This window comes from Pelodiscus sinensis, chromosome 3 (assembly GCF_052426305.1).
Source record: "Pelodiscus sinensis isolate ZL-2025 chromosome 3, ASM5242630v1, whole genome shotgun sequence".
Classification (NCBI taxonomy): domain Eukaryota; kingdom Metazoa; phylum Chordata; order Testudines; family Trionychidae; genus Pelodiscus; species Pelodiscus sinensis.
The window spans coordinates 153,823,791-153,842,297 of NC_143054.1; the positions used below are offsets into that span (position 1 = coordinate 153,823,791).

The 18,507-nt window shown below is 40.0% G+C and overlaps 1 protein-coding gene across 1 annotated transcript in view; it reads left to right on the plus strand.

Moving 5' to 3' along the window:
* SPATA17 (spermatogenesis associated 17) overlaps positions 1–18,507 on the plus strand; it is a 239,796-nt gene that overhangs the window by 104,023 nt on the left and 117,266 nt on the right. The gene's annotated exons all lie outside the window — the stretch shown is intronic.

The following is an 18,507-nucleotide window of genomic DNA, read 5'->3' on the forward strand; positions in this document are numbered from 1 at the left end:
TTTTTCTTTTTTAATTGAGCTAATGATTGGATTGCTATTGTGCGCTTCTGCTGTGTTTTAAAATAGATTGTAAATGTAGGTTTTCAGTTAAAGCTTTTCACAGAACTGCCTGAATCAGCACATTCGCCTTGATTATTTTCACATAGGCATGCATCTTGCATTTTGAATATTTACTGATTAGTTTGTTTGCATGGCTAAAATCTCAAGACTTTCCATGTCTTCCTATAGACTATAGTTAGCAGGAAGAGAGCTGATCTTATATGGCAAAACAGGTTTTAAGAACATTTGTTTACACTCTCAAGTGCTGTTCTGTTTTGACTATATTTGTGTTCCTTGCCAGTCCCTATCTGTGAAATTTGTGCAAATGTTTTTTTTTCCATAATTGGAGAATGGTTGTTCTTCTCATGAATACCTGCCTTTGCATGTGACATTTCATGCATGAGCAAAACATTTGTTATTAATTATTTCCTATTTGTTGTTTGCTACTCATTGTTAGTTATTTGCTATTATAAAAATTATCTGTCATCCGATCAGGGAGCAGGAACCATATGACGCAGTGGCAGAAATTTAGCCTTTTCCAGTGTTTGTGAATCATTTATTAACAACTCATTGTTTAAAACTTGTTTGAATTAATTATAATCAGGTTTGAAAACCAAATACATTAGTAAAAATAAGTAACTTTAATTGCAAAATTGCTGAAATTCTAGGTCTGTTCATAAGCAATTTGAAAACAGAGGAAAGGCCTAAGTTACTGAACATTATTCACCACAAATAATTTGCCCACATGTAGAAATAGTACATTTTCCACATAGAATGTTCTTAAAATCCTTACATTTTCTTTCACCATTATTTGGAAAAAATACCTTTTTTTACAATAATTTCAATAACATATCAAGTGAAAATATTAGAAATAAGGAGTCATAACAAACCAAGAGTTAACATGGCTAAAATGTTCTGTGTCTTTAGTATCTGAAAATATAACTGTGGAGTGTACACCATTCTTTTAGATGGGTAATGAAATGAACTGAATGACTTATGCGCTGAAATATAAGGAACTCATTTTGTTCCTGATAGCGCCAGGTTAGAAAACTGCTTTCTCCTTTGCCAGTGGGGACTTGTACACCCCAAGATTCACCCTTAAGGTATGTCAGGCAGCTCTTGTACTTCAGCCCTTAAGTTGGGGTTTTCCTGGTGGAGGGCAGTAGTAAGCATAGTGGTCTTATAGATTTGAGTCTCTGATATAACAAAAACAAAGCTTGACAGACAAGGTTTTGCAGAACTAAAACCACTCTGTTTTTGCTCTCTGCCAGGGGATATATATTCCATGATTGTGGGGCCACAAAATTTGCCCACAGAAGTCATGGTATGGTACTGAATTGTGCTCCAGGAGCTGAGTTTTATTTTTTTTATTTTATTTTTTAAAAAGCATTCCCTCTAAATCAGTGGTTCCCAAAATTTTTTACCATGGACCGGCAAACTCATTCAAAAACTTTTGGCAGACCGACACAAACATTTGCACATTTGTAATAATAATTAATATATTTGAATATGTATTGTGGTGATTAATTTTAAGCAGGCATGTTATTTCATCTGTACACACACAATACATGTCATTGTGTGAATGAGAAGATCAAGATCATACATTGTTAAACAGAAGGCATACTTTGCAGAATAGTTCTGGTTTTCACTAGTTTTTGGAGAGAGGCAAAGGGGTACAACAGGCAGGGCAGGAGAAGGGGAGCTGTGGCCAAGAGAAAGAAAAGAAAAGAAAAGAAAAGAAAAAAGAAAAGAAAAGAAAAGAAAAGAAAAGAAAAGAAAAGAAGGATCAAGATAGGAGAGGTTAGGCTGAAAGCAGTGGGGCACTGACTCCAACTCGGAGGGCTTCTTCCACCATGTCCCCTCACTCCACCCCAGCTGTCTGGGTAGTGGTAGCCCCTGCTCAGCCCCAACTGCCCCGCAAGAGGGTCCCCGAATCAGCTCCTAGGATTCAGCGCAGCGAGGCAGCCTGCTGCACCACATGGCCCAACTGTCCCCGGAGCAGCCCCACTCTGCCATGTAGGCCAATTGCCCCTGGAAGAGCCCTGCTCTGCCATGCAGCCCAGTCTCCCCAGAACACCTCCACTCAGCCATGCAGGCTGGCCACCCGAGGAGCAGCCCCACTGAGCCATGTGGCTCAGCTGCCCCAGGAGCAGCCCCGCCCCCTGGAGCAGCCACCTGCCACACAGCCCCGCTGGCCAGCTCATGCGGCTGCCATGGAGCTGGAACTGAGGCCATGAAGATGCTGCCTCAGTAGGGACAGCCTCACCGTGGCCCCGCGGCACATGGGGTAGCTGCCCGCCATGCTGCCTTGCCATCCAGGCAGCGTGGCTGCTGTGACCCGGCTCCAACCACAGCACATGGCTGGGGGCATGGCCTCGTAGAGTGCCACGGCCTGGCAGGCAGGTGATTTGCAGCCTGCAACTGATCCACAGATCAGTGATGGGGAACCACTGCTCTAAATAACAAAAAACCTTAATTAAAAAAATAAGTTAAATTATGGTACATTACTGGCACTCATTTAAATTGTTAAGTCTGCACTTTGCCTCTTCATGCAGCAAGATGGTGTGATATAAAATAAGAGGTTCAGCAGAAGTACTGAAATATTATTTTGGAGTTATATTTCTTAGCTCTTTTCTATATTGAATTGCTTGTTTGTAACACATTGCAAATTAATATAATGTTAAAGTTTATAAATATTAAATTTTAGAATTTTCTGCTTCTGTCTCCATTATGTAATAATGACATCCATTATTTTAAAATATATTATAATTGAGAAAGTTCCAAAATGTTAAAGACTAATATCTGTAGCCTAAAAATAGGCTGTCCTAGATCTGAAGAAGTTAGTGTTCCCTAGACTTTTCAGAATTGTAGCTTTAGACACTTGTGGCGCTAATGCTTGAGATTTCATGTTGATGTCTTTTCCTTAGGTTCTGCAGCACTAACATTAAGACTGCTTTTTGTGACACCAGCAATTTGATTACTAGAGCATGTCAGTGTTTACAAGTTCAACAATTATAATTTTACAAAGGCTACAAATTAATGTAGTATTTAATATAATGCAACACTTTATCAAACTCTATAAGAATTTGCAAAAAATATAGCACTTTATTATTGATGGTTGCACAAATGTAGTTTTTATACAGATATATGATTACATCAGATATATGATTACATCAGTTATACACCAGTATTTGAATTAACAATCCTTTATGATTTTATTAATTTAAAAATAAGTGTATTTTCTGGACATCTACATTTTAGAAATCTAAACAAGTGAGCATATTTGTATAATCAATATTCACTAGCTATAATAGGGTTAATTTGTTGTCAAACACTTAATCAATCATTATGCCCGGAAAAAATGTTTGTTATGCATCCCACTAACTTGAAAAAAGTACATTTTACAGCTTTAGAAGAAAAACACTGCCTACTTTTCGTCTCTGATATAGCTAATGTTCATGTACTACAGATGCAGCCAAAAATTGTAGCTGTAAGAGAAGGTCTGAAAATAGAACATGATTTTTTTTTATATGAGTAAAACTAAGTTGGAAAATAATCCCTTAAAATAAATTATGAGCTCTAAAATTCTATGCTTATGAAATATTGAGCTTTCAATCAACTTGCTTTATGTATCAATAGCTTCAATAATTAGTCAAGTAATATCTAACATATATGAACTTCCTTTGAAGAAAATTTCTACAGAGTCCATGCCCTTGTTATCAAGTAATAAATTATGTTTTATGCTCCACCTACTGGTTGCTTTTTGGAAGAGATTCCATTGTGGAACATAGATAGAAATATCTTGAAAAGGTATCAATGCTGTTATCAATTTAAATTCTGTTAGAAAAACTGAAGTCCTCTCTTTTGGATTTTAATGGCTCATATATATTTTTATGCTCAACAGCATAAAAGTGGTGCATTTTTTGATGAACACGATACCTTAAAAACACAAAGAGCTAAAAATTGCATGATAGGTTAACAAAAACTCTGTCTTTTTTCAGATTATTGCTTTGAATACAAATGTTAGTCGCATATTACAGAGTAAAAAGAATTCTACAGATTGATTTTATATTTTGATTTTATTATTTCTTTTTACATTTGTAAATCGAATCATCAACAGGTTTATAAATTATGTTTGCAATCACTCCATAATTCTAATGTGCAAATTGGTACAATCTTAATGGATCCCGTTGTGATATAATCATTTTTTAAATAAGAATTTTTTATTTAACATTTCTTTTATGAATATGTACAATATGTCTGCTTTTCTCTCTTTGTATTAGTGAACTCCGACATACTTACGAAGGTTTTATCTGTTCTCCTGTAAATACATATTAGTAAGTAAATGTGGCAAATGGATTAAGAGGCCAATTTTCCAAAGTACTGACAAATTGTAGCTGTTTTTTAAATCAATGGAAGATGAAGCACCTTAAAGGAATCGTTCCCCACTTCTCAGGATTGGATTTGAAAGGGCGATTCTTGATGAAACAAGGGACTGCATGTCTCAGTCGCTGCATGATTCTAATAGCTCATATTCCCAGATGTCTGTAGGCATACAGTAGCAGTGAAAGTCAGGCTTTTCTTGTGAGTGTATGATGGACCAAATCCAGAGCTTCAGCTTCAATTGAGACACTCTGTATGTCAAAGTCTGAAGAAACCCTCTGCTATTATAATTATCTCTGTCACTGGAGAAGGGATAGAGAATCAGTGAAATAGCATTGCCTCACCGCTGATGAGTTTTTATTCCAGACAATCATACTACCATGTGAGGTAATGGGAAATGTGTATTTTCCCCCATTCTCTTTGTGCTCATAAACAGTGGAGCTGATTTTCTTCTAATTTTCAAAACTAAATTAATCTTTGGATAAAGGGCAATTATGGAAAATTGCACCCAAAATGATGAAAGTTCTGCTCCTGGCATTTGTCCCACAGAGGAATACTGTGGGAGTTGTAGACCTTGCCACATAGCCACAGAACCTCTTTGAATATTACTGGCCATCTGGGGTCATATACACTTCCCCCAAGCTCATCACCTCATGCTGAAGGATTCAAATTTATCTTTATTTCTAAGACCAGACTGTTTTTCATTAGGATCCATCAAGCTTAGATCATCTAGTCTGAATTGTCAACAATTCCATGGGATCCTCTATTTACGAAACAGCAGAAACATATGCCGACAATTGAGAATGTCTGATCTGAGAAAGGTCAGCTCATTTAGTTCTGCTAGTGCACTTCCTAGTGCTCCTGATGCAGATACAGGATAATCTTTTGGGCCATTTCTCTTCCCCAAAGAGTTCCTGGCTGGAAGAATTACCATGGTGGTTTCAGTCTCTGGGTATTGTGCTCTCTTGAGTTTTTGGTTTTGTAGTCCTTAACTTCCTGCTTCTGTAATATCAAGAGAAGGGAGGCTCTCAGAAAGATGTGCCTGATAAGAAACCTTTATCTTCACTGCTGACAAGCCTTACTTCTGCACCTCCTATAAAGATCAAGAAGACTGATTCTCCTAGTTCTGCAGTTTTATAGGCTGTAGCATCTCTCACTTTGTCAGAGGAGGAAACACTTGAGAAATCCTCTGAAATGCCTTATTGTTCCCCATCCCATGAGGAAGCTGTGCTAAATGCTGCTTCCTCTCCTGTATATGATGTTTAAGGTTCCAAGACTCAGGTATTGATTTCTCTTGACATTCTTTTGGCAGCTCATAAGTAGAGAATCCCCATAAGTTCCTTGATAACTTAGTCTAGCAGCACCTTAAAGACTAACAAAACATGTAGATGGTATCCTGAGCTTTTGTGGGTACAACCCACTTCTTCAGATTACTGGAATATTAGAAGTCCAGATCCAAGAATAAATAAGGGAAGGCAAGAGGAAAGGGGGAGGAGGGGTGGAAAGGAAAAAAAAGTGAATTGGATTGTTCAAGTTACAAGAGACTGTTAAGAACTATTTGCACCTCTAGGGTGTTTATGGAGGTGCAAGTTGTTCTTATCAGCTTCTTGTAACTTGAACAATCCAATTCACTATTTTTTTCTCTGTCCCCCACCCCCACCCTTCCCTTATTTATTCTTGGATCCGGACTTCTAATACTCCAATCATCTCAAGAAGTGGGTTGTATTCACGAAAGCTCATTATACTGTCTACGTGTTTTATTAGTCTTTAAGGTGCTGCTAGACTATTCATTGGGGTTTTTTAAGTGTTTCCATTTACAGACTAACTCAGCTCCCTCTGAAGCTCTTCATAATTTAGAGCAGGGCTACTCAACTTTGAAAGCCCTGGGAGCCACAATGATACCCACAGCACATGCTGAGGTCGGCAGCTTAAGTGTGGTTGCATGTACATGCAAATATATATATTCAAATATATACAAATAGCTTATTTCACACTGATGGGCATGAATACAAAGATTAAGCCTTAAGCCATGGCGGCGGACCCAAACATGGCCAGTGTCAGCCATTCAGCAACTCTCAGGATCTGCTCACAAGGCTAAGCAGCCAGCACTTCCCACAATGCCCCAGCACTCCTGGCACCTTCTCCCTGAGGGCTAGAAATGCCGACATCCTGTACCTCTCTGTTCCAGCCAGCCCGTCTGCTTCTGTCTTTCAGTACTCACCCCACCTGGGAGATGCCTTGCTGTTGTGGAGCTTGTTCCCAGTGGAGGCCATGTTCAAAAGATCCCACCTGTGGGCTACGTGTTGCGCCCCACATAAACCCAAATTGCACAGCAGGGTGCAAACAAATGGGCCACGGGCCGTGTGTTCAGTAGCCCTGACTTAGAGCTTCAAGAGAAGGACAAGGTAGCCTTCCCTATTAAAGACTGCTTGTTGAATCTGCAAAGGGAGCATAGAATCATTCTTCCTCAATTGTCTCTGCCTCCAGGAAGATCAACTCCTTGTACTGAATACTGAAAGAACAATCGGAATTATTATTATTTTATCTTTTACCTTGACATTCCAATGATCTCAGGAGTGGATGAAAAGTCCATTTTGGGAAAAGTGTCTTCTTTTCCTGGGCAAAAGGAAGCTAAGCACGTTGAATTTTTTAAAAGAAAGGTCTACTCCTTGAAAGTCTTGACTTTATATGCTTCTAATTGCTAAGTGGTGAGGCAAGGTACAGATTTTTTTATGGTCCAACATGTCTCCAGCACAATCCTGGGGATGGAAACTGAAATTTCTGGAACTCTTCTAAGAAGGCCAAGAAGTGTTGAAGAATAATCTGAGGGCCTTTTTTTTGGTAGTGTCTGATATATATTTTCTAAATTTCTAGCTACAGCTGTCATCTAAGGAATATTCAGACATTCAGAATTTAGATTGTTCTGCTGAAGTGCAATGAAAGTCACTGTCATGTAATTGGAAGATTCTTACCTTATCAATTCAAAAGCTGGTGAGCTTCTGTTATTCAAGAGGTCAGTTTAAGTGACCACAGTGGTCCCTTCTTGCCATTTTTTGGACTGATTTTCCTTCTGGTTTTCAACCGGTATTTAGCTGTGGCTTCTACTGTGTCAGGAACTTAATTTACTTAAGCAGCTGGCTCTCAAGGGTCCAATCTTATATCAAGGCCATTCATGCCCTGCAGGAGTTTTTCATAGCTTGAGAGTAAACACTGATAAATTTACACTGATCAAGATCCTTATGTTCATAGTAACTACTCTGGGCTTGAAGAGTGTTTGTGTCTGCCTCCTTAAAACAGATTCTTTAATTGGCAAACATAGCCAGCCCACACTGGATGGCCAGGTAAGAGTCTTTGTTTGGATATAAAACCTAATTTTCAGCTATCTCTTTGTCAATTCACATTCAAAATTAGGAATGCCCTGCTTGCAGCAAGGTTTGTTGAGTCTGGTATACTGTCCTGTAGCCACTTTCTGAATAAGGTAAATGTGTAGCTCTTCTGCTGTAAGTTGTGGGTTCCATGTTGTGATGCATGTTGCCTAAAATGTCCTGAGAGGATGCCCTTCTCCCAATCAGTGCCCTAGACAGTAGATAGTGATGCCTCCCATCCAGGATGACAGAACATACTTAAGAAACACTTGGTTGGGAGGAGAGCAAAGTATAACTTATGCAGGTTGGAGAAGCATGCCACATTAGCACCACTCCCACCTTATACACACCTTTGGCTGGTATTTGCCCACATTTGCTTCCTTCAGAACCACACAGCAGAAGTGAGCATTTGAATATCTGTAAGGGGACAAACAAGGGAGAGAAGACAAGAAGTCAGGAAAAAAATTAATATATCTTATGAAAAATATGCTACTCTTGTAGTTTACATGGCAGAATAGCATAGGGGAGCAATTTTAATATAAAAACAGATGTTATTAAGATGACCCTCCAAAGTGGCCATAAAAATTTGAAGAAGTGGGTTGTACTCACGAAAGCTCATGCTACGTCTACACTGGCATGGTTTTCAGAAAATGCTTTTAACGGAAAAATTTTCCGTTAAAGTAGTTCTTTGAAGTAGGAATAAGAGCCTCCGGAAAAGGGCACTTTTTCCGGAGGATCGGGGCCAGTCTAGACGCTCTTTTCCGGCTTTTTTAAAAGCCGGAAAAAAGCGGCGGACATTTTAATTTAAATGCCGCGGGGGATATTTAAATCCCCCGCGGATTTCCCTATGACGACTCGTGAAATTTACATGCCCCTTCCGGAAGAGGGGCCAGTGTAGACGTAGCCAATATGTTTCTACTATCATCTTACTCATTAGGAATCCAATTCTGCCACTCCTGTTTATATTGAATACTGCTGTAATCCAGGCACAGATCCATTGTGATTGACTTCCATGGGTTTTGCATCAGAACCTCAAGTGTCAGTGTCCAGACTCATGCTCTAGGGATTCTGTTCATAGGTTTTTATCCCACTTTTTCTTTTTTTCATTATTATTGTTATTATATAATTCAGTCACTGATTTGCAGCATTCAGCACTCAAGTATAACATTATCTACCGATTTATCATGTTTTATCAATTCATGCAGTAAAAAGAAAAGAATACTTCCAGGATTCTTTTTAGTTCTTTGTGTGCAAAAATGTTGACGATTAATTTACCACATCAAATAACAACTGAATACATGGTTTATTTTTTATTGTGATTTGTTCCTATAAGCAGAGACCATAAAATGGTACTAAGGAAATGATTATATTCACATTTACACCAGTGTAAATCAGAAGCTAAGTTCACTGAGGTCGGCAGTTACATCGGGATAAAATTGTGTACAGGAGTGTACTTGAAAAAGAATTGGTCTGAAGTGACACTGTTTGATACCTACTTTATCTTTGGACACCTGGCAGTTTTATTCTTAGAAAGATGAACACTTGGTGGATAAAGCTTTGGCCTCTGATCTTTGGATCCATAATTTAAGAGGCAGGGCTGAATGTCTGGTTATTTGAGCTTAGTCCCAAATGAACAGTCGACCTCACAGAACGATTATACATAATTTGTTACTATTGGCTATATATGTTCAGGAAAGGCCAAGGACTGAGCATGGAGAATGAATTAGCTCTTACCTTTTGCATTTTATTTCTTTCTACTTTACTATTATATTGTACATTTTATTATTCTATCTCCAAAACATTCCTCGCCTGAAACTATCATTTAGTTTTGGTACTCATTTTCTAGATAAAAACATGTAACCACTTACGTTAAAAAATTCCCCCAATAATTGAACACCCCCACTTATATGTTGGTGTTTTATAACCACTCCTTACCTACTTGTGACCAAGTCAGATGTCTAACATCACTTTCCAAAGCTTGTACCATTACAAATCCCATTTAAATTAAAAAGGGAGTGTGAGTTGTCCAAAAGACTTGCACATACATTTTAACAGCACAGTATGTAATGCACTTTTTTCTTTATAGTTCTGTATTCTGTTTTCATAAATGATTGTTTCAAATGATTCTCAGTCCACATTAAGAAATAAAAAAACAAAGTGAAAGATCCAGACGAATACCCAGAAACCATCTGCTTCAAGACAGACCCAAGAAAACCAACAATAGAACACCACTTGTCATCACCTATAGCCCCCAACTTAAACCCATCCTACGCATTATCAATAAACTACAACCTATACTGGAACAGGATACTACCCTCCAAGAGGCTCTGGGGGTATGTCTACACTACAGCGCTAATTCGAACTAACGCATCCAGACTAAAAAACTAGTTCGAATTAGCATTTTGCTAATTCGAACTAGCATGTCCACATTAAGTGGACCCTGAACCGGGGTTAAGGATGGCCGGAAGCAGTGCCGGCAGGGCATCAGAGTAGGACTTAGAGCGTGGAGCTGCTGTCTCAGGCTAGCCGAGGGCTGTGCTTAAAGGGACCCGACCTCCACCCCGGACAGACAGTTCTCAGGGGTGCCCCACTTGCAAAGCAGTCCTGGCTTGGATTGCCTGGAGTACCCACACTGGGCACATCACAGCACTCGGCCATCAGCCCGGCTGCACTTGCCGCAGGCTGCCATCTGGGGAGAGGGGGCAATTGGGGGGCTGCAGGAGAGCTTCCACCCCCAGAAGCCCGCAGAGCCAGCCCAGTCCTCCCCATCGGGGGCTCGTACCCCATTCCTCCCTCACCTCCTTCCACTTACCCCTCCCTAACCCCCCTTCCTGATGTACAAAATAAAGAAAACGTGTGGTCAAAAATAGAATCTCTCTTTATTGAACAAAACTCGGGGAGACTGGGAAAAGGAGGTGGGAGAGGGGAAGAGAGAAGGTGGGAGAGGGGAGGGCAACTAAAATGATCAGAGGTTTGAAACAGGTCCCATATGAAGAGAGGCTAAAGAGACTGGGACTTCTCAGTTTAGAAAAGAGGATACTGAGGGGGGATAGGATAGAGGTCTATAAAAGCATGAGTGGGGTAGAGAGGGTGCATAAAGAAAAGTTCTTCATTAGTTCCCATAATAGAAGGACTAGAGGACACCAAAGGAAAGGAATGGGTAGCAGGCTTCAAACTAGTAACAGAAAGTTGTTCTTCACAAAGCAAAGAGTCATCCTGTGGAACTCCTTGCTACAGGAGGCTGTGAAGGCTAGAACTAGAACAGAGTTTAAAGAGAAGTGAGATAAAGTGATGGAGGTTGGGTCCATGGAGTGGTATTAGCCAGGGGGTAGGAGTGGTGTCCCTGCCCAAAGTTTGTGGAAGGCTGGAGAGGGATGGCACAAGACAAATGGCTTGGTCACTGTCTTTGGTCCATCCCCTCCAGGGTCCCTAGGGTTGGCCGCTATCGGCAGACAGGCTACTGGGCTAGATGGACCTTTGGTCTGACCCAGGACGGCCATTGTAAGCTCAGGGCTCAGGGTCAGGGGTTTCAGTGGACCCCCTTGATTTTCATGCGTCCACGATGTCCGCACTAGACCAGGCGGGTGCTCACCTCTTGTGGTCCCGGGCAAGCTCCCAAGAGCCGCCAGCCTGGTCCCGGGAAGAGGGGGAGGGCTGGGGGGCATTGGGTGGGTGGCTTGAGCCGTGCCAGGTGCAGGGTCTGCTGGCTGGGTGCTGGCAGGCTTGCACCTGGTATGGGCACCATAGCCAGCCCGTGCCCCTTTAAGGGGTCTGGGGCCGGGAGGGGGGCAGACGAGTTTCCCTGGTGTTGGCCAGAGTGGCCACCAGGGAAAGCTGGGGAGGGCTAGCCTCCCACTAGTTCGAATTAAGGGTCTACACACCCCTTAATTCAAACTAGTAAGTTTAAACTAGGCTTAGTCCTCGTGCAATGATGTTTACCTAGTTCAAACTAAGCGCTCTGCTAGTTCGAATTAAGTTCGAACTAGCGGAGCGCTAGTGTAGCGCCTATCAAAGTTAATTCGAACTAACATCCATTAGTTCGAATTAACTTTGTAGTGTAGACATATCCTGGGAGACAGACCCGTAGTCTCCTAGGGTATGTCTATACTACCCCGCTAGTTCGAACTAGCGGGGGTAATGTAGTCATCCGCACTTGCAAATGAAGCCCGGGATTTGAATTTCCCGGGCTTCATTTGCATGAAGTTGGCCGGCGCCATTTTTAAATGCCGGCGCCATTTTTAAATGCTGCGTGGCTACATGTGGCATGGACTAGCTAGTTCGGATTAGGCTTCCTAATTAGCCTAATCCGAACTAGCTAGTCCATGCCACGTGTAGCCGTGCGGCACAGAGTCCGAACTAGCCAGCATTTAAAAATGGCGCCGGCCGGCTTCATGCAAATGAAGCCCGGGAAATTCAAATCCTGGGCTTCATTTGCAAGTGCGGATGACTACATTACCCCCGCTAGTTCGAACTAGCGGGGTAGTGTAGACATACCCCTATAGACAACCACCTAACCTCGGGATGATTCTTACCTACAACTACAGGATATACCACACTAATATCAACCCTGGAACTTTCCCTTACAACAAACCCCATTGCCAGGTTTGTCCACATATTTACTCTGCTGATACCATTATTGGACCTAACCATGCCTATTACAAGATCAAGAACAGATATTCCTGTTCATCCAGAAATATAATTTATGCCATCATGTGCGTAAAGTATCCATCTGCTATGTACATTGGACAAACTTTTCAGATACTTTGCCAGAGAATCAATGCACATAAAACAGACATCAGATTCTCTCACAGACAGAAAGCTGTTGCTTGCCATTTCAGCCAGACTGACCATTCTCTCAATGACCTTAAAACATGCATATTGCTTCAGAGAGATTTTAACTCCAGACTTCAAAGAGAAGCTTCAGAATTGTCATTCATGCTTAAATTTGACACTTTGTGTATGGGTCTCAACAAAGATGCTAATTATCTCACCCATTACAAAGATAGCTTCCCCAATTATCACCCCTAATGTCATTAACTCACACACACTAACCTTCCCCCCTCACCTCCACACTGTTCTAAAATTTGATTTATCAATTTTATATGTGTTCACTTTTTTTGATTGTATCACTTTGGTATATATCGTCATACCAATTTTCTTCCACAATTGATCTGAGGAAATGGGTCTGGCCCATGAAAGCTCATCACCTAATAAACCATCTTGTTAGTCTTTAAGGGTATGTCTACACTAGCCCCCTACTTCGAACTAGGGTAGCTAATGTAGGCATTCGAACTTGCAAATGAAGCCCAGGATTTAAATATCCCAGGCGGGCGCCATTTTTAAATCCCCTTAGTTCAAACTGACTGCCTGCGGCTACATGCGGCAGTCAGAAGTTAATCCGAACTAAGGATTTAGTTTGGATCAATTTCTGACTGCCGCGTGTAGCCGCGAGCAGTCAGTTCGAACTAAGGGGATTTAAAAATGGCGCCCGCCCGGGAACATACAAATGAAGCCTGGAATATTTAAATCCCGGGCTTCATTTGCAAGTTCGAATGCCTACATTAGCCACCCTCGAATTAGGGGGCTAGTGTAGACATACCCTAAAGTGCTACATACTTCAGTACATAGCAGAGATCTGTGAAAATTTCTGTTTTGTTTATTAGAGAAAGAAAACAGAAGCCATTCCCCAAAGAATTTACAATCTAGAAAAGTAATACAGTAAACTATTTAGCTACATAGCACTACATTTATCCCTGGTGAGACTCAACTAAAGTCAATCCAATTACAGGGTTAAATTTGGCCAATATACGGTAGTGTATTTGATGCTATTATGGTCTTGAAGTGAGGCAGTAATTTTATGGAGGTAATTTTTTAAAAAAATACTATGAGAATAAATACATTTTAATGAGGGGAGAACGGTCATTTGATGTACAAGAAGAGGAAGACTGGGGCTGAGATGGAAGATGGTATGAAGATGAAACACCATACATTTCTCAACAGCAACCCTTCTCATTGATTAAGAAGTGGCATTGATGGTATTCCAGTTTTAATGAAACTTTAAGATGAATGATGTATACACTGATTCTTTGGTTTCCTAGCTCTTGGGCAAGCAAATACAGTTAAGGTAATGCCCCCTCAGTTAACCTGCACAAAGTTTGCTCACTATTAGATCCCCTCACTTGGAATCTGGTAAATACTGCAATATTGATAGCTACTACTTCTCCAAGAATGAACATAATCAGTGCTACTCTGACCCGTAATAACTTCTCCCCTTTATATCTCTCTCTATCATGTTTCCTCCCCCTGCTCTAGTTCTTTTTCTCCCATATGCCTATCTTAATTACCATTAAGCCTGGAGCCATCCCTCAACATTTTCCTCTTTGTTGCTGATCTACCCTTTTCCTGCTTCTTTTCTATTCCTTTGCCACATTGTTCCTTTGTCAGCATTTTCTTCTTTCTTCTCTTCCACATAACACTATGTCCATGAAAATCTTAGATCATTATTTGCCGGTCCCATTGTAACTAGTGAGGCAACAGCTATTCTCACTATCCCCATATAGTTTATTTACATTGTGAAATTGTACTAGACTAATTAAAATGAATTCTCAGATAAATCAATCAGAATGTTATTGAAGGGGAGAGAGCATCATGAACATACACAAATAAAGACATACTGAAGGTCAGCGGAACACCAGTTTACTTAATCACATGCATATGATCTTGGGGAAATAAAATTATTTCTCTCATTAGCAATTTTTTTTATGTTGTCACAGAATCCCATGTAATTGTCTGTTTTGTAAAGAAGAGCTTCTCCTGTCTTCTCTCATATTCACCTGGATAGCAATAGCATTTACCATATCCTAACAGAATATTATTGGATAATTAGAGGGATTTTTTCCATTCCTTTGGGAGAAATGGTGTGACCAAGCCATAGACTAATTGCCTATTATGACAGGTTGTTTTTATCATTTTGGGAAGGATGAGTTTAGTAAATAGTAAATGGAGTTATAATTTGCAATTTACAAATGCGGGAACTGAAGCATAGGAGGTTGTGGTGAGACAGGTTCTCATCTCAGTCAGGAAGGAGCTAAAGAGCACTTCATTGCACATTCAGCTCCAGCTTGGCCTACCTGTGATGTCTATCAAATCTGAAGGAGGGCAGCTCTTAAAAGGGGGTGTATTGGGGCTGGATGGGGTTAAAGCAGGTTGGCGGGAGCCTGCACAGAGCCCTGCCCAGTCAAGGATAGGCTTTAAAAGAAGCCAGCTAGGGGGTAGCTTGCAGGGGCAGCCCTGTATATAAAGAGTTGCTCAGCAGAGCAGAGGGAAGTTGGGTCCAGAGAGGATGTAGGATGGGTTCCCTGAGAAGCACTTAGGAGAGAGAAAGAGAAAGCAGTGCTGATCAGGCTCAGGGTAGCTAGAGACTGAGGCTCCACCTGATACCTGCCTTGACACAAGGGGCACAGAGAAATTGGTCCAGGGAACAGGAGGCAGTTAAAGGGGAGTGAAGGAAAGTAGGACAAGGCTGCTGCCAGTGGGTCCCTGGGCCAGGACCTTGATTAGTGGATGTGCCTGGATATCCCCCTTCTCCCTTACACCACACCTTTGCCTACTGTGGCCAAAGAAGTGCACCTATCCCCAGGCAATGGCAGCAATATTTGTGGCTAGTTTTGCATTCCTTGGCAAAGGCTATCAGCTGGTAATATTTCCTCACCCCTTCTCAATACATTTCAATGAAATTGCGGCCTTGTTTATCCATAAATATGGCTTTTTCTTTCATTTAGAACATGATGGTACCATTATTTTGATATTAAGCAAAAATCTTAGATTGAAAGAATTGAGCTAAACCTTGTAATGCTAAGGCAGAATAACAATAACTAATGTTTTTATTTCTGTTTAAACAGAATATATATTATCTGGAGGACAGGTAATTAATCCCATTTGCGAGAAAATACTCTACTCATCACTCATTATGACTTCTTCATTGTCTGGATAAATGGTTTATCTCAATATAAACCCTGCTATAGATAATAGACTCCAGTGCTTAGCAGGTAAATCTCTGATTGAAATAAAGGGAACTTTTGCATAGACCATGCAAAATCAGGCCCAATATATTCAATGGATATAGTTGACTAAATAGTCAATTTGCATATGTTGGTACAACCCTGCTGACCTCAGGGGTGATATACATGTAAAAAGAACTAATTTGGAATGTATTAAAGTTAGTGAATACTTTTATCATTACCGTTGATAGAATAATTAAATACTAAATTAGGGAATTTGGGCTGAGTTGTAGCATTTTTGAACTCTGAATAAGTTGGTTCTACATTTCTTTAGTTTTTAATCTAAAATAAATATTTTGTGTAATTAAAAACTACACATCTGGTGAGAAGACATCTTCTGAAATAGATTAAATTTCTTTGATCTCAGACTTTTACTTGGTGCTATCATAGTTTTTATAAAAGTTTTGTAGATAATTTTTCCAAATAAATTATGTATTAAACATATTAGCCATATATTGTATTTTCATTTTGTATGCAATAACTCCATCGTCTGTTACAATCTAGGAGTCTAAACATTTGAAAACCTTTGAAAAAACAAAACAAAACATAAATGCCTCTGACATCATTTCAGCAAGGTTTTTCCTTCTGAATCATTAATGTTTTAAAATAGTTCTTCTACCTCCTAAGAGAAACTATATCTGGGGATTAACAAGATTGTTCACTAGAATTCATGTGGAAGCAGAACTGCAGTAGCTGAGAAATGATCATGTTTCCTTTTAGTTCTCAGCAAGAGTAATTGAATGTTGAATATCTTACTAAACGCTGGACTGTGACAGTGTGTTAACACTCTGACTATCTTCTAACAGCAGGGCAATTATTTGCTGAGTGGGATTTTTATAAATCCCCTGGCAGTAGTGTGTCTTGATAATTATGATGAACTGCACTGGTCAGTGTTGATTCAGCAATCCCATCTCTAGCAAATATTTCATTCACAGCTCTCCTTCATGCTTTTTCTTTTATGGCTTTACAGATCTGTTCCCTCTTTTCTCAACTTTGTTGGGTTGCTCTCTCAGTCCCTCAAAATAACTATGGTTCATCTTACTATATATTTCAGAAATGTGTGTCTGTCTGTCTGTCCATCTGTCTGTGAGTCCATTTGTGCAAGTGGTCCTCCTAAATTGTAGGGGCTAGGACTTCCAAGTTTGGTATGCAGCTTTCTTTTCTCATAACTTAAAGCAAGGAGAGGGTTTGGTTGTGCCAGGACGATGGGATCTGCCTGGAATTTGATTGTTTCTCATACAATGGAAAGGAAACGGTTTGGCAGAAGGGACGTTTATATTGCAGAATGACCACAGGGGACAGCAAGGGGCCAGAGATGGGGACCAGAACAGATATAACCCCATTGGGTTAGCAGGGGGTAGTGGAAAAGAAAAGGACAGCTATCTATTATGTATTACAGAGAGTTTGTGTCTGTTTGTGTGTCTGTCTGACCCCCAGCTGAGGGACATGCACCTCTCCCCCACCTGTGCTCACTGCAACTCCAGTGGCCATAGATAGGCACTTCTCACATGGTTCCAAGGTGCTGCCTTGACTGGTTGTCCTCTCTCCCTGAGGCAGCATGCATATTGAAACAGTCAACTCCAGCATCAACCCAGAACACGATTTAAGTGAAGAAAACCAAAGCTTTTTGGAGTTATGTACCCAAGCAATGCTGGGTAAATCTCCTAGTCTAGTAACACACACATATATATATAGAGAAGAAAGAGTCATCTGACTCCTGGTTAAAAGAGCACTATGAGAAATTAAAACTTTATTTTAAGCCTTTATCCTGACAGTTAGTCATCCAGACAAAAATACTGCCTTGAAGTTTCTTTTTCAGAAACAAAAAGAGACATTTACATTTATGATAGTTACATATGAGATAATTGTTTAGCCCTCCAGCAGTCAGGTGCAAAAGTATTTAATACATAACATTCCTTTACTTGCACTTTGACTAACATATATTGAAACATATGAAGTATTTTTAAGATATGAGGATAAATTCTCTAAAAATTGCAGTTTATTTGAAAACCAGCTCTACTCATTTTTAATTTTACATATGTATGCCCCTTTACAATGTACCAGTTACATTTATTAGCACATGCTTCATTGCTTAAAACTATGTAGTATTTTTTTAGCATTTAATGTCATGTCTACACTAGGAAATTATTTATTTCAAAATAATAACTCCCAAAATAACTATTTTGAAATAAGCTTATTCCCCAAGGAAAACAGGAGTTATTATTTCAAAATAACCAGCCCCTTATTTCAAAAGAACGGGCTTGATAGTATGGATGCTCTGCTTGTTATTTTGAAATAAGGGGAATTATTTCAAAATAACTCCCTAGTGTAGACCAGGGCTAAAAGACAAAATATTAGTTAACAAAAGATATCCCTATATTCTTAACTAAAAATACCCAAACCACCCTTTACCCTGTATAATCCCTTTCAGTAGTCCTCACAAAGCAACTCCACAGTTGTCCTCTCTCTCATGCCTTCCCCATTCCTTGTTACATTATTTAATTTCACTTGAAAGCACCTAAAGGCAGAGATCATGTCTCTTTATTCTGGGATGCATGTAGTAAACCTGTGGATACAAATGCAAACTATAAATAACAAAAGCAATGAAAATGAAAAGTTAGAAAAGATGACCATAGATGCTCCAAAGCTCAGCCCAAACT